Raw genomic sequence first — 16,836 nt, 5'->3', positions numbered from 1 at the left:
AATAGAATTTCCCTACTACCCAGCAATTGCACTGCTGGGGATTTACCCCAAAGATACTGATGCAGTGAAACGGCAGGATACCTGCACCCCGATGTTTATAGCAGCAGTGTGCACAATAGCCAAATTCTAGGAGAAGCCATGATGTCCTTTGAGAGACAAATTGATAAACAAGATATGGTTTATATATACAAAGGGATATTTCTAAGTCATTAGAAAGGATCAATAGCTACCATTTGTATCAACGTGTTTGGAACTACACAGTATTACGTCAATGAAATAAGTCAGTCCCAGAAGGAGAATTATCATACTTTCTTTCATACAACAAAAGGGATCATAAGGGAAGGAGGTAAAATGAGAGGGGATAAATCAGAGAGGAAGACCAAACATGAGAGACTCCTATCCCTGGGAGTCAGACAAAGGGCTGGGGAAGAGAGGTGGGTGGTGGGACTTGGTACCTGGGTGACGGGCACTAAGGAGGGCACATGATGAGATGAGCACTTGGTGTTACTCTATGTTGGGAAATTGAGCTTAAATAAATATTGAAAAAATACATGAAAAACAAACTATTAGAGAGAACATTATGAGCAATAACATGCCAACAAATTCAACAATCAGAGAAAAAATGGATGCCTTCAAGTAAATGTAGAAACAACCCAGTCGGAAACAGGAATGAATAGAAAATCTGTAAAGACTCCAAACCAAGGAATGAAAAATCAAACATATTTAAAAGTCTTCTGACAATCAAAAGTCCTGGGACAGATGGCTACCCCTGGGAATGCAAGAAGTATTGAAATAGAATTAATACCTATCCTGAAAATTTTCCAAAAAATAGAAATTAAAGGAAACTTCCAAGCTCATTTTCAGAGGGTAGCATTGCCTTGATCTCAAAAGCAGACAAAGATCCAACCTAAAAGGAGAATTACAGACTAATATCCTTGATGGATATGGATGCAAAATGTTGCCAAGATCCTAACCAACGGGATCCACCAGTACGTTAATAGGATAATTCACCATGACAAAATGGGCCTAATTTCTGGTCTGTAAGGGTGGATCAGCATGTGCAAATCCAACAATGGGATTTGGATCATTAATAAAACAAAGGATAAGGACCATTTTATAATCTCAACTCATGCCCAAAAAGCTTTTGGCAAGAGCGATTATATATTCATGTAAAACATTTCTTGCTGTGTAGCATAGGGGAACATATTCAACAAAGAAGCCATCTACAGAAGACACATGGAGAATGTCTTCCTCAACAGGGAAAATGTGAGAGCTTTTCCCCTAAGATCAGGAACAGGACAGGGATACCCTCCGTCACCCCTATTTTTCACCATTGTGGTAGAAGGCAATGTCTTGTCAATCAGACAGCAAACAGAAGGAAATTTCCTCCAACTCAGCAAAGAAAAAATCAAACTTTCACTCTTCACAGGCAAGTTATTTTAAGCTCAAATCCCAAAGATTCCTTTGAAAAAACTTCTAGAACCTACACCGGATTTCAGCAAGATTGGAGCATGTTAAATGAATACGAGGAAGTCAATGGCTTTTCTATATAGTGCAAATGAAATAGAAAAAAGAAAAACAAGGACTGGATGCAATTTATAATTGCACCAGAAATCATCAGATAATGAGGGAAAATCCTAACCAAAGAGGGATGGATGTATAGTCTAAACATTCCAGAACACTTATGAAAGACAGAATGGAAGACACAAGTTGTTAGAAAATATTTATTCTCATAGATTATAAAAATAAATATTGAAAAAATAACTATGCTACCAAGAGCAAGTTATCCTTTCAAAGCCAGGTTTATAAAATATCACCAGCATTTGTTGCAGAGCTTGAGCAAATGTTCTAAAAACCTTTAGGGAACCACAAAGACCTCCACTAACCAAAGCAATCCTGAAAAAGTAAAGCAAAGCTGGAGACATCCTGATTCTGGTTGCAAGGTAAATTATGACATTGTGATCACCAGAACAGTATGGCGCTGGAAAAAATACAGACTTATAGACAAATAGAAAACTTTAAGAACCCAGAAATGGACCCAGAATAGTATGGTCAAAAAATCTTGACAAAGCAGGAAAGAATATCCAATGGATAAAAAGAAAATATCTTCAATAAATGCCGTTGGCAATATTGGAGAGCCACATGCAGAAGAAAGAAAGTGGACACTTGTTTTACATCATTCACAAAAATGAACTCAAAGTTGATGAAAGACCTAAATGTGAGTCAGGAAACCATGAGAATCCTCAGGAGAACACAGGCAGCACCTTTTCTACCTTTTCTCAGCTGCAACCACTTCTAGACGTGTCTCCAGAGGCAAGGGAAAACAAAGGAAAATGAACTATGGAGACTTCATCAAGGAAAGAGCATTTCCACAGGAAAGGAATCACCCAAAGTAACTAAAAGGCCACCTAGATAATCCGAGAAGACATTTGTAAATGTCTTATCAGATTAAAGGCTCAAATTCTAATCTAAAATGAACTTATCTCAAAAAAAATAAAATAAAATGAACTTAATCTCAACACACACCAGAGATATATATCTCCAATCAGAATTGGGCATAAGTTGTGAACAGACTTCATGTCCTTCATGAGGTCCCGCACCACACCATATATTAGGGAGCTGATCCACATGCAAAAAGAAATTCATTTTCTCTCCTAGTTCTGCTATATATCAGAAAAAATATTAAAGAATCTGACAAATAACATGGAAAATATTGATGCACCTAAATCTAAGATTACCGTTGAAATTAGGCAATAATAAAATAAAAGATATTAAAATCAGTCAACAGGAAGTTAAATAATTTGCATATACATAGTCAATGAGGATAATTATTTCTAAAAACAATTACAAGTAACTAGTGAGCTCAAACAAAATTCAGGAAATAAAATCAACATAGACAATAAAGTTAAATCTTACACACTAACAACACATTTTCCATATCAAATTTACAAAACAATCACCTTTATACTGGTACCAAAAAAAAAAAATATTTATGATTAAACTTCATTAAGCCGAGAAAATACTGCTTAAAAATGACCTGTACTAAAGATATACCTTTAAAAAGGAACAGAAATGCAAAGATTAATACATTGATGGATTAGAATATCATAAATCTACTGTGAAACCGAAAGAAACTGATCTGGGCTTATGAAGCAATCTTTGTATATAACTTATTAAGAATTGAATCTAAGTTGGTAGGTGACTATATAGTCAGGGACATGCAAATAAGGCCCTTCCTGCACTGATTAAACATGCCCAGCCCCGACCCTGCAGCTGGGAGAGGAGCTCCAGCCCCAGGATCCCCAGGTGACCCGATTCGGTGCTCAGGACACAACAGAGACACCACCATGGAGTCTGTGTTCTGCTGGGTTTTCCTTGTCGCTATTTTAAAAGGTAATTCATGGAGAACAAGAGACCTTGAGTCTGTGAGTGGATGTGAGTGAGAGAAACAGGATGTGGGAGTTTCCTGACCAGGATGTCTTGTGTCTACAGGTGTCCAGGGTGAGGTGCAGCTGGTGGAGTCTGGGGGAGACCTGGTGAAGCCTGGGGGGTCCCTGAGACTGTCCTGTGTGGCCTCTGGATTCACCTTCAGTAGCTACTACATGTACTGGGTCCGCCAGGCTCCAGGGAAGGGGCTGCAGTGGGTCGCACGGATTAGCAGTGATGGAAGTAGCACATACTACGCAGACGCTGTGAAGGGCCGATTCACCATCTCCAGAGACAATGCCAAGAACACGCTCTATCTGCAGATGAACAGCCTGAGAGCCGAGGACACGGCTATGTATTACTGTGCAAAGGACACAGTGAGGTGACCTCAGTGTGAGCCCAGACACAAACCTCCCTGTAGAAGGGGATCAGGACCACCAGGGGGTGCACACTACTCAACACTTCTGTCTTGAAGGCCCAGGAGCAGGTGCAGATTGAGATTATCAGCAGATTTCCTGTCAGGGTCTGGGCTTCCTCTCCAAGGAGCAGTTTCCCCAAGGGAGTCTCTGGGCACAGAATTCTGTGCTTACGTATTCAGTCTCTAACTTACAAACTTTGTTGTCATAGAAAGAGAAATATTCCCACGTCCAAAAATGGCAGTGTCTCTTGTTTTGCCTATTCCTTATTCAGTTTCTGATTTGGAATGTTGGTTGGTTTTAGTCAACAACTCTTCTTATATGCTCAGGGACAAAGCTGCTTAAAATTTCTTACTACTGTCCATAAAAAACAGTTTATTACCCATATCTCCATTTACCACAACTTCTCCTTTATAAGAGTCCCAGCTGTATACATGGAACATGAAACAACCACCCAGCTCACTGTGCAATGATTTTATTTTATTTTGTATATTTTTATTGGATTTCAATTTGCCAACATATACCATAACACCCAGGGCTTATCCGGCCAAGTGCCCCCCTCACTGCCTGTCACCCAGTCACCCCAACCCTCCACTGACTTCCCCTTCCACGACCCCTTGTTCATTTCCCAGAGTAAGGATTCTCTCATGTTCTGTCTCCTTCCCTGACATTTCCCCCTCATTTTCCTTCCTTTTCCTTTATTCCCTTTCTCAATTTTTTACATTCACTGAATAAATGCGACCATATGTTTGTCATTTTCCCACTGACTTACTTCACTCAGCATAATACCCTCCAGTTCCATCCACGTTGTTGCAAAGGGTGGGTATTCCTCGTTTCTAATATGCAAGGATTTTAGAAACAACATAAAGTTCATGCTGGTCATGACACTACAAAGGGCTCGAAAATCAAATGGAGAGAAGATGGAGTACAGGTGTGACTTCAGTCTTGAACCACTCTCACAGAATCAATATCAGTGTGAATCTGAGAAAGCAAGGGACCCCAAGAAGTACGTTGTGAGGATGTGTAGTCTGAAGAGCCCCCCAAACACTCGCAGACATGAGAGAACAAACCTTTATCAACTTCATCATCGTGTCTGTTGAGAGCAGGGCAGGCCTGTCATCATATCATAAGTGCTTGGATTTTGGAAGGACACTGGCTCATGGTGTGTGTTGTAGGACAGTGGGAGGGACAAGGTCCTGCTACAGGAGGGACTTGTGTGGAGTCAGTGTCCCACCTGCATCAAAGGAGGGAATTCAGTGGTTCCTGATGGATTTCCCATAGGTGGGGAAGGAGGAGAAGAGGGAGGACTGGTGATCACAGGTGATAGCAGGTGACACTCAAATTACGGTGTGATGACAAATTAAACTAAACTATTACGAGAACTGAGAGAAAAAAAGGTGGAGGAGGACTTTCCACCTGCAGGGATTAACTCATGGATCCTTCAGGTGCTGATATCAGCTCACTCTGTGTGACCTCTACATCCCTGTTTTGGAACCTAACATCCATGTGATGGAGGATGAGGTGTGGCCTTAGGGGAGCACTTAGGTCAGGAGGTGCAGCCTCATGATGGGATCAGGGACTTTATACACCAGGACTAGGAAAGCTCTCTGCCTCTGGGCCCCATATGAGATGACAGGGAAAGGACAGGTGAGGACGTGGGCACTCTCCAGATACCACATCTGCCTGCACCTGGACCTCAGACATCCCATACTCCAGAGCTGTGAGAATGAGTGTCTGCTGTTTAATCCACAGAGTCTGGGAATGCAGTGACATCACCCAGAAACACTTAAACAGGATGTCACCTCTTATTTGTCCTTTACAATCTGGTCCCAGGAAAACACTCAGGTTATGACAAAATAGAGCAGGAACCCCACACCTGGACTCACTGTCCTCACCTACCATCCATGCTCCTGTCCTTAGTTGCCGTGCATCACGTTTTGCCACATATTCTTCCTACAACCCTGTGGTTCGTTAGACCCATTAGTATCCTGGGATTCCTCCCTCTTTCCCCCCTTGCACCTTCAAGGCAGCACATCCCCATGGAAGTGGACATCAAAAGGTTCAGATTTTCCTCTCTGCTGCTCATACTACTATGCAGAATATTCTGGATCAGCCTCCCTCTTGTCATCATCGCCACAGCTATATGCCCCATAAAAAAATCCACACCTCCTATGTCCAAAAGGTGGTCAGTTTTCTACATGTTGACTTGCAGTTTTTGTTCTGCCAGACCTCTGAGTGACTTCATTGGAAATCAGAATGATTGCATAACTACCTATCATGTTCCAGTTATGAGGCAATCCCAAGGACCCTGATCCAGAATCTTAACTCCTCCCTCCCAGTGCTGTTATAGCAATGACCATGGGGGGAATTCCCTCTGGTTTATATGCTGAAGATCAAACGGGGATTCTGGAATTTTATTTTAAAATCATCTTAATTAATTTCCCTCCCAACTTTATCTCAGTCCTGTGGATTAAGTTGCTGCCTGAGTGTATGTTGTACAATTATTATATTATTTTGCAGTAAGTAATGTTGACACGAGTGATCCATGCACATATTGTCCCTAATGAATGACATAGAGAGGAAAGCACCTCTCAACATGTGACACGGGCTTTGGGTAGGAGGTCGGGCATCCTCCACAAGGACAAGAATTGCGGGGATATTATTATCACAATTCTGTGTCTTCATTCTATTGCGGTAGATACTCTATAGATGGTGTGGGCAGCTGGCAGTCTCTCAAATGCACATGATCCTTTCAGGGATGGAAACTGCGGGAACTAGGGGCAGAACAGAAGTCTTCTCTCATTTGGCAGGGTCAAAGGCGCTAACTTGAAAAACCTGAAATTTGAGGTGGATCAGAGCAGGAAACTGGAATTGAATTCCGTAACCTTGGTATTTTCCCTAAGTCTCTATATTCCTCTGTATGTACAAAAGCCAGTTCTATATCTTGTTCCAGAATAACAGCTTTATGATAAAGAGGTCACATAGGGTGCTGGGTCTGTGTTCAGAGAGTGTCTGTGGTGTGTGCTGCATGCACTGTGCTCTCCTCTTTTGGCTGCTATTTCCTTCAGGCCAGGTGTCTACACAGGCTCTCCTTGCCTGCGGTGGGCAGTGTGTGGTCCCTGGCCAAGATGTGGTGAGTTTTAATGGGGTGAGCTCTGCTCTGCTTGTTAAATGAGTCCTGATGCCACCTTCACTAGAAGTGAGGCCCTGCTGAATTCTCTGGTTAGGAGATGTGGGTGGGCAAGGGTGCAGCCGCTCTGGGAAACCATATGGTGTGACATCAAATAAGTAATAGTAGACCTACCCTATGATCCAGCAACTGCCCTACTGGTCATTTACTCTAAGAATATAAAAACACTAAGATGCCTGGGTGGCTCAGCAGTTGAGCACATCCCTTCAGCTCAAGTCATGTTCCCAATCTGAGGATTGTGTCTCATATTGGATGCCTGGGAGGAGCCTGTTTCTCACTCTTTGTCACTGCCTCATTCAGTCTCCCATGAATAAATACATAAAATCATTAAGAGGAAAAAAACTCTGAGACACCTGGGTGGCTCAGTAGTTGGGCGTCTGCCTTTGGCTCATGGCTTAATCTCAGAGTCCAGGGATCAAGTCTCTCATTGGGCTCCCTGCATGGACCCTGCTGCTCCCTCTGCCTATGTCTCTGCCTCTGTGTATGTCTGTGTTTCTCAGGTATAAATAAAGTCTTTTAAAAATAAAATAAAATATAATACAAAAATACAAATTCAAAGGGATACATGTACCTGAATTTTTACAGCAGCATTATGCACATTAACCAAATTATCAAAACTATCCATACATGGAATGAAATCTAATCCATTTGGAACTATGGGGATGGAGGTAGCAAGTATAAGGCTAAGTGAAGTGAGTCAGTCAAAGTAAGACAATCGTTGTATGATTTCAGTCATATATTGAGTTTAACAAAGAAAAAATGAGCAAAGGGGAATAAAGTCAATACCTAGACCAAGTAATAGCCCCTTCATTACAGAGTACAGGCTGATGGCTATCACATGGGTGGTAAGTGGGGTATGGATGACTTGTCAAATGGGGATTAGGGAGTGTATTATTGTGTAGGACACATTGTGAGAACCCACATTCTGGGAGTGTCAGAAAACCTGGTGAGAGGAGAGCTGTGGGGGAGGGCTGAGGAGGTGACAGGGACAACGATTTTCCTGACTTCCTCACATCAATGAGTCAGGCGTTTGGGACAAAGATAATGCTCTTGTGTGCACGCCATTCTCTCTAGGAAGTTTGGGAGCAACAGCTACACTGAAGGGATGATACAGGTCAAACACTTTGAATGAAGAAAAAATGTATTACTTTCTGTAGTGGCGATATTTGCAATCTCCATATTGATAGAAGGAGAGGATGTCCCTTGAGGCATCATCTGGGAAGACTTGGGAGGTGTCTGGCTTCAGAGTCTAGACTGTAGATGTGTCATCATTGAGCTTGGAATATCTCCTTCTTTTTGGAAATGTGACAACGTGTTTGGGGTAAAGAAGTAATGTGAACCCCATGGATGAATTTCTCTGTCCCAGTCCCCGTGGGAGAATCACAACATTATATTCCCCAATATGGCAAGGGAAACAAAAGCAAAAATGAATTCTGGGAGCACCATCAAGATAAAAATGTTCTGAAGAACAAAGGAAACTGTCAACAAAACTGAACCACTAGCTACAGAAGGGAGAAGATATTAGCAAATGACATATCAGACAAAAAGCTTGTATCCAACATGTATAAAGAATTTATTAAAACTCATCACCAGGGATCCCTGGGTGGCACAGCGGTTTAGCGCCTGCCTTTGGCCCAGGGCGCGATCCTAGAGACCTGGGATCGAATCCCACGTCGGGCTCCTGGTGCATGGAGCCTGCTTCTCCCTCTGCCTGTGTCTCTGCCTCTCTCTCTCTCTGTCTCTGTGTGACTATCATAAATAAATAAAAATTAAAAAAAACTCATCACCCAAGAAACAAGGAATCTAGTCAAGAAATGGGGAGAAAACATTAACAGAAATTTCTCTGAACAAACCTACAGTTGGCCAAGAAGCACATCTGTAAAAAATATCAACAGCACTGTTCACAGATTTAGAATAATCAGAAAATATTTAGGGAACCACAAAGACCTCAAGGAGCGACAGCAATCTTGAAAAAGTAAAGCAAAAGCAAAGCTTATGACATCCTGATTCTGATTGTCAAAGTATATTACAACGTTGTGATCATCAGGACACTATGGCACTGGCACAAATACAGATGTATAGATAAATAAAAAAGTTTGAGAACCCAGAAATGGACCCTGAAATCTGTGGTCAAAAAATCCTGAAAAGGCAGGAAAGAATATCCAATGGAAAAAAGAAAGTCTCTTCAGCAAATAGCGTTGGGAATACTTGAGACCCACATGCAGAAGAATGAAAGGGGACCCTTTTCTCACATCATTCACAACAATGGACTCAAAGTTGATGAAAGAATTAAATGTGAGTTGGGAAACTATCAGATTCCTCAGGAGAACACAGGCATAACCTTTTCTACCTCAGCTGTTGTCTGCAGAGGCAAGGGAAAGAAAAGGAAAATGAACCATGGCGACTTCATCAAGGAAAGAGCATTTTCACAGCAAAGGAATCACTCAAAGTAACTAAAAGTCAACCTACAGAATGGGAGAAGATACTTGGAAATGTCTTATCTATTTAAGAGCTGGAATCCAAAATATACAAAAGGCTTATCAAACTCAACAGCCACCAGAATCTCCAATAAGAATTGGGCAGTTGTTGTGAACAGACTTCTTGTCCTGTCCTGAGATCCCACATCACACCATATATTAGGGATCTCATCCACATGCAAAACAAATTTCATTTGCTCACCTAGAACTGCTGTATATCCATCAAAATATTAGAACAAAGAATCTGACAGAAAAGAAGGAAAACGTTTATGCCCCTTACTCAGAGATTACCATAGAAATTAGGCAATAATAAAATAAAAGATATTAATATCAGTCAACGAAAGAAAAATAATTTGCTTCTATATGACATTGCTATATAAATAATGAATGAGAACAAGCCTTAAAAAAACACTTAGAAATAACTAAGGAGCTCAGGGAAAATTTAGGACATAAAATCAATTTATACAATAAAGCTAATTTCTACACACTAACAACAAATTTTCTGTATAAGATTTACAAAACAATTCCCTTTACACTGCTATCAAAAATAAATATTTATGATTATACCTCATTAGGGAGAGAAAATCCCATTTAGAAATGAGCAATATTAATGAAAGACTTAAAAAGGCACAGAAAGGCAAATATAAAGACATTGATGGGTTAGATCATCATAAATACACTGTCCCCCCTATAGAAAGTGATCTACGGTTGTGAAGTAATCCTTGTATATAACATGTAAAGAATTGAATCTAAGTCTGGAGTTTATTATATAGTTAACCACATACAAATAGGGCCTTCACTCCACTGATTAAACCAGCCCATCCCGGACCCTGCAGCTGGGAGAGAACCCCAGCCCCAGGATACCCAGGGGACCCCATTCAGTGCTCACGACACAATAAAGACAAACCACCATGGAGTCTGAAGTCTGTGCTCCGCTGGGTTTTCCTTATAGCTATTTTAAAAGGTAATTCAGGAGGAACAAGAGACCATAAGTCTGTAAGTGGAGGTGAGTGAGAGAAACAGGGGATGTGGGACAGTTTCCTGACCAGGATGTCTTGTGTCTGCAGGTGTCCAGGGTGAGGTGCAGCTGGTGGAGTCTGGCGGAGACCTGGTGAAGCCTGGGCGGTCCCTGAGACTGTCCTGTGTGGCCTCTGGATTCACTTCAGTAGCTACAGCATGAGCTGTGTCCGCCAGGCTCCTGGGAAGGGCTGCAGTGGGTCGCAAAAATTAGCAATAGTGGAAGTAGCACATACTACACAGATGCTGTGAAGGGCCGATTCACCATCTCCAGAGACAATGCCAAGAACACGCTCTATCTGCAGATGAACAGCCTGAGAGCCGAGGACACGGCCTTGTATTACTGTGCAGACACAGTGAGTTGACCTAAGTGTGAGCCCAGACACAAACCTCCCTGTAGAAGGGGATTGGGCCACCAGGGGGTGCAAACTCCTCACCACTTCTGTCTTGAAGGCCCAGGAGCAGGTGCAGATGGAGGCTCTGGGCAGCTTTCCTGTCAGGGTCTGGGCTTCCTCTTCTGTGAGCAGTTTCCCTAGGGAGCCTCTCTGAACACTTGATTATGTGTTTACCTATTCAGTCTCTTTCTTAAGAGACTTAGAAATTCAAGTATAGCACTGCAATTACTTGTAGTTAACTTTTCCTGACACGAAATATTAATCAATTACAGATACCTCCATTCATGTTATCTGAACTTCTTTATGAGACCCAGTGGCACTCACTGTGTATCACAGGACCCCAAGTTAATATGCTGTATTGAACATCACGGTATAAAGGAATTTCCAATCAACACAAGAGAATAGAGACATTCTACAAAAATGGTAATAGCCTGAGAGTGTGAGAGATTCCCAGCATGACATGGTAAGGATGTGGACTCAAAGGTCACTCACACACACACACACACACACACGCACAAACACTCATGAGAGTATAATTTTTTTTTTCTTGAGAGTATAAATTTTTATCTCCCTCAGCTTCATGTCCGTTGGGAGCCAGGCAGGCCTCTCATTACATTATAAATGCCTGGATGGTGCCAGGGAAGGACACTGGCTCAGAGTGTGTGTTGTGGGTCAGTGGTGGGGATGGAGTCCTGCTCCAGGAGGGGCTTGTGTTGAGTCAGTGTCCCAACTGTATCAAAAGAGGGGACTCCTGGGTTATTGTTTGATTTCTTATCCTATCTGTGGAAGAGAATAATGAGGAAGGAACGTCAGTGAGCTAGCAGGCAATAAAGAATGGACATGGTGTGAGGAATAATTTCACTAAACAAGTATCAAAGTGGAAGGACAAAAGAGAGACATTTACATTCTCAGTAGACAAATGTCTGAATCTCGCGGAAAGGAGAGGAATAATATATGGAAGCAGCACAAAACATAAAATGATAATACAAATAGGCCAAGATCCTACCGGGTCTCAGATGGAAGCTGTCTTCTCCCCAGGGTCTCCAGCTGGCTCTTAAGGTCATGTGTACGCAGTGTGTTCAGAGTCCAGAAGCTTCTACTGGATCCATCAGGATCCTAGGGGTAAGGACTGGGATTCAAGGACCTTCCACCTGCAAAGTATGACTCATAGATTATTCAGGTGCTGACATCAGCTCACTCTGTGTGACCCCTACAATCCCCATGTTGGAATCTAATGTCCATGAGATGGGGGGAGGTGGTGGGGCCTTAGGGGAGCAATTAGGTCAAGAAGTGCAGACTCATGATGGGATCAGGGCCCTTATACACCAGGACTGGGAAAGCTCCCGGTACCCTGGCCCCATGTGAGGTGACGGGGAAAGGACAGGGTAGGACGTGGGTGCTCTCCAGACACATCTGCCTGCACTTGGACCTTAGATGTCCCAGATTCCAGAGCTGTGAGAATGAGTGTCTGTTGTTTGATCTGCCCAGTCCATGTACGATGTTCCAGCAAGTCGCACAGGCTAAACTCAATTTTTTCTTTGTTTAAATTAAATTTACCAGCATTTACTATATACTCAGTGCTCATCACATCATGTGCCCTCCTTAACTCCCATCACCCAGTTACCCCATCCCACACCCTCTCCCTTCCAGCGACCCTTAGTTTTTTTTTCCCCCTGGAGTATAGTGTCTCTCATGATTTGGCTTCCTCTCTGTTATTACCCTACTAAGTTTCACTCCTTTCCTTATGGTCTTTTTCAGTATTTCTTATATTCCACATATGAGTGAGACTATATAATTGTCTTTGTGTGATTGATTTATTTCTCTCAATATAAGACCTCCAGGTCCAACCATGTTAAGGAAATGTAATTTCATGTTATACTTCATTTCTGATGGAGGTGTAATATTCCTTTGTATATGTAAACCACATCTTTTTTATCCATTCATCTGTCGATGGACACTGAGGCTCCTTCCATGATTTCTTTATCCACACTTCTGTACCAGCACATCATGACTCCTCCCAGAATTTGGCTGTTGTGGACATTGCTGCTGTGAACATTGGGGTGTAGGTGTCCATTCGTTTAACTACATCTGTGTCTTTGGGGTAAATACCCTGTAGTGCAATGGCTGGGTCCTGGGGTGGCTCTATATTCACTTTTTTAGGACATACCATTCAGTTTTCTGGAGTGGCTGAACAAGCCTGCATCCCCACAAAAAGTGGAAGAGAGTTGCACTTTCTCGATATCCTCACTTATATTTATTGTTATGGCCTTGTTACTGTATCCATTCTGAGTTATATAAGTGGCATTATTGTGCTCATCCCATCAAGTGCCCTCCTCAGTGTCCATCACCCAGTCAGTTACCCCAACCCCCGCCTACTTCCCTTTCCACCACCCCTCGTTCTTTTTCCAGATACAGGAGTTTCTCATGCTCTATCACTCTCACTGATATTTCCCACTCATTTTCTCTCCTTACCCCTAAAATCCCTTTCACTATTTTTTATCAAAGTAGAGAGATGCCTGGGTGGCTCAGGAGTTTAGTACCTGCCTTCTACTCAGGGTGTGATCCTAGAGTCCAGAGATCAAGTCCCACATCGGGCTCCCTGCATGGAGCCAGCTTCTCCCTCTGCCTTTGTCTCTGTCACTATCATGAATAAATAAATAAAATATTTAAAATGTATCTAAGTGTCTATCATCAATCTCTCATATATTCATCTGAAGTCTATTTGAGGTCTCTTCATCTAGCTCAGCCTTTATCCTATTGTCATGAGCCTGTCAGGAATCTGAACTGAATCCCTGCAATCTCTTCTTAGGCCCCTAATGATTAGATCATAGTCAACCCCAGGACTGATGCTCCATTTCCTTCACGGTGGCTATTTGTTGTTCACTAAGTCCACACCTGAGATAGTTATGATCTCTGTGCTGCATCAGAGGAACATAGTCCACGTTCTGTAAAGTACGTCCCTGCTCCCTAAGTTAACAGGCCCTTGTGTCAGGTACAGGTCTCAGGAGAAGTGAGGCAGCCTCCCCCCCATAGGAATCATACCTGAAGATCACAGATTAGGTGCCCTGTGTTGTTGTCTGTGCCCTCAAGGATGTGGGTACCACATCCAGGGAATGCAGACACCTGTGTCCAGGCAGACAAAGCCCGTCAGTACTGACCATCAGGATCAAGGTCTCCAGGTGGTCTATGCTGCGCAGGTAGCAGTTCACAAATGGTCAAGTACATCCATGTGGAAACTGAAAGAAATGTGATCTTGGGAACCAGTAAATTTATGTATCGTTATATTTACAGCTGGTTAGTTACCAATATAAAATTTCTTCATGCAATTATGTTTGGGATGAATGTTACATTTGACTGTACATACGACTAGATTGGTAAAGTTCTCTGCACCAATGTGGATCCTCTTAAATTCTTTTTTAAAAGATACATTAGGCTTAATTAAATTGTGAAAAAAAAATAGTGATCCACTCATTTGTCCAACACAGATTCTTTTGCTCTAAATGTTGAGGCCATTTATTGACCTGATTCCAACACAACTTCTAGACCCCATGCTTGTCCAACAGCAAACAGCATGCCTTGTGGGTTCAATGAGGAGATGCCCATCGGTCTTCCTGGGAGGTCCCAGGGAGCCTGACTCAGTGGCTGTCCACTTATGGGGACAGGCTTCCTCCCAAACCTGCCCAATTTTCCTCAACAAATGGATAAAATCCACTCTCAGGCAGTATGAGCTCACTGCTCTTTCCTCAGGGAAGGGTGTGGTGTCTGGGGAAGGCAGAGCTGTGTTCTGGAGGAAGATGAGTTTATAGGGCCTTCTCTGTGTCTGGTGAGAGCTCCTCAAGTTTAGGGTCTCAGATGTCAGGTTGGGACTGTGGGGATTGTTGTGATTGTTCATGACTGAGAAGACCTGAGTCTCCTTGTCCTGAGACTCCTGTCCCAGCTGATGCTGCAAGAGTCAGACCCAGGACTGGGGAGGGGCTCACAGACCCCACACCTCAAAACAACTGCCTGTGGAGTCTCCATATGAAACAGTGATTTTGGTAGCAATGCATCCACCAACCCCAGGAGAGTGGGTGCAGTGAATTGGTTCATAATTATAGTTATAACACAGGCAACAGCCTGTCCCCCAGGAGCCACATGTCCATATTCAGAGTCCAGTACCAGTACCAGTGCCCCTGTAGCTGAGCTCAGGTCCCACCAAAAAGGAAGCCATGTCTTACTGTGCAGGAGATATGGGAAGGGGCTGTCAGTGTGAGTCTAAACACACGTCCCTGCAGGAACAGGGCAAGGGATGGGCTGCAGGTGTGTTGAGGTCATCAGCAGATATTTAGGTCACCAGAGGGATCTCAGTTCACTGGGAGGCACTCAGGTCATCGGGAAGCACTGAGGATACAGGTGGAGCTCTGGTCACCAGGGATATTCATAGACTGGGGCCATTTAGGAATCACAAGGACAGTATAACACCCAGGAAGAGGTGTAGAATGTGAATTGTCTTTCTTCTTAGCTAAAGAATACATTGTGGGTTTGTAGGTCTGCATTTAGAAAAGTCATGATATTTTTACTCATAGTATACGTTCATATAATTAGGTTTTAAGTCATAAAAAATTTATAACCTAAAATATCCTTTAAATACCATCTGGAAAACGAATATTTTGAAGACAAATATTTTTAATTATTTACATTTATGGTTGTAGATTTCATGATAAATATTGAAATTCTTAACTAAAAAGTATTAGAATTAATGTATAACTGAGCAGGGAACATTTTTCCATCTCTTTTTGTGTCTTCCTCAATTTCTTTCAGAAGTGTTCTGTAGTTTTTAGGGTACAGATCCTTTACCTCTTTGGTTAGGTTTATTCCTAGATGTCTTATGCTTTTGGGTGCAATTATAAATGAGATTGACACCTTTATTTCTATTTCTATAGTCCCATTGTTAGTGTATAGACATGCCACTGATTTCTGGGCATTGATGTTGTATCCTGCCACAGTTCTGAATTGCTGTATGAGTTCTAGCAATCTTGGGGTGGAGGCTTTTGGGTTTTCTCTGAACAGTATCATGTCGACTGTGAAGCCGGAGAGTCTGACTTCTTCTCTGCGAATTTTAATACCTTTTATTTCTTTTTGTTGTCTGATTGCTGAGGCTAGGACTTCTAGTACTATGTTGAATAGCAGTGGTTTGAGTGTACATCCCTGTCGTGTTTCTCCTCTTTTTTTAAAAAGATTTTATTTATTTATTCATGAGACAAACACACACACACACAGAGAGAGAGAGAGAGGAAGGGAGAGTGAGAGAGGCAAGAGACATAGGTAGAGGGAGAAGCAGGCTCCATACAGGGAGCCCAAAGTGGGACTAGATACCGGGTCTCCAGGTTGAGGCCCAGGGCCAAAGGTGGTGCATAACTGCTGAGCCATCCGGGCTGCCCCTCATGTTCTTATTTTAGCAGAAGGCTCCCAGTGTTTCCCCATTGAGAATGACATTTGCTGTGGGTTTTTCATAGATGGCTTTTAAGATGCTGAAGAATGGTCCTTCTATCCCTACACTCTGAAGAGTTTTGATCAGAAATGGATGCTGTATTTGTCAAATGATTTCTCTACATTTATTGAGAGGATCCTGTGGTACTTGTTTTTTCTCTTGTTGATATCACCTATTGCACTGATTGCTTTATGAGTGTTGAACCAGCCTTGCATCCCGGAGATAATATCCTAATGAAAGAGGGATGGATGTACACTCTAAACATTCCAAAACATGTATGAAAGACAAGAAGGAAGAGAGAAGTAGATAGAAAATATTTATTCTCATAGATTAGAAGAATAAATATTGAAAAATTATGCTACCAAGAGCAAATTACACATTCAAAGCAATCTGTATAAAAAATATCACCAGCATTTTTCACGGAGCTAGAGCAAATAATCTGAAA

The 16,836-nt window shown here is 42.3% G+C and overlaps 2 pseudogenes across 2 annotated transcripts in view; both read left to right on the top strand.

Annotated features, from left to right (window-relative positions):
- Positions 1–16,836, top strand: part of LOC144319980 (immunoglobulin heavy variable 3-74 pseudogene) — a 215,062-nt pseudogene that overhangs the window by 52,875 nt on the left and 145,351 nt on the right. The gene's annotated exons all lie outside the window — the stretch shown is intronic.
- The window catches only part of LOC144321325 (immunoglobulin heavy variable 3-23 pseudogene), a 95,652-nt pseudogene continuing 82,102 nt past the window's right edge, over positions 3,287–16,836 (top strand). The window contains exon 1 of the transcript XR_013387028.1: positions 3,287–3,393. The product of XR_013387028.1 is annotated as an immunoglobulin heavy variable 3-23 pseudogene (transcript). The remainder of the gene's footprint in view (positions 3,394–16,836) is intronic.

The sequence above is a fragment of the Canis aureus genome, chromosome 9, assembly GCF_053574225.1.
Source record: "Canis aureus isolate CA01 chromosome 9, VMU_Caureus_v.1.0, whole genome shotgun sequence".
NCBI lineage: Eukaryota > Metazoa > Chordata > Mammalia > Carnivora > Canidae > Canis > Canis aureus.
The sequence above is the reverse complement of the archived record's forward strand: the minus strand, read 5'-3'. Positions and strand labels throughout refer to the sequence as shown.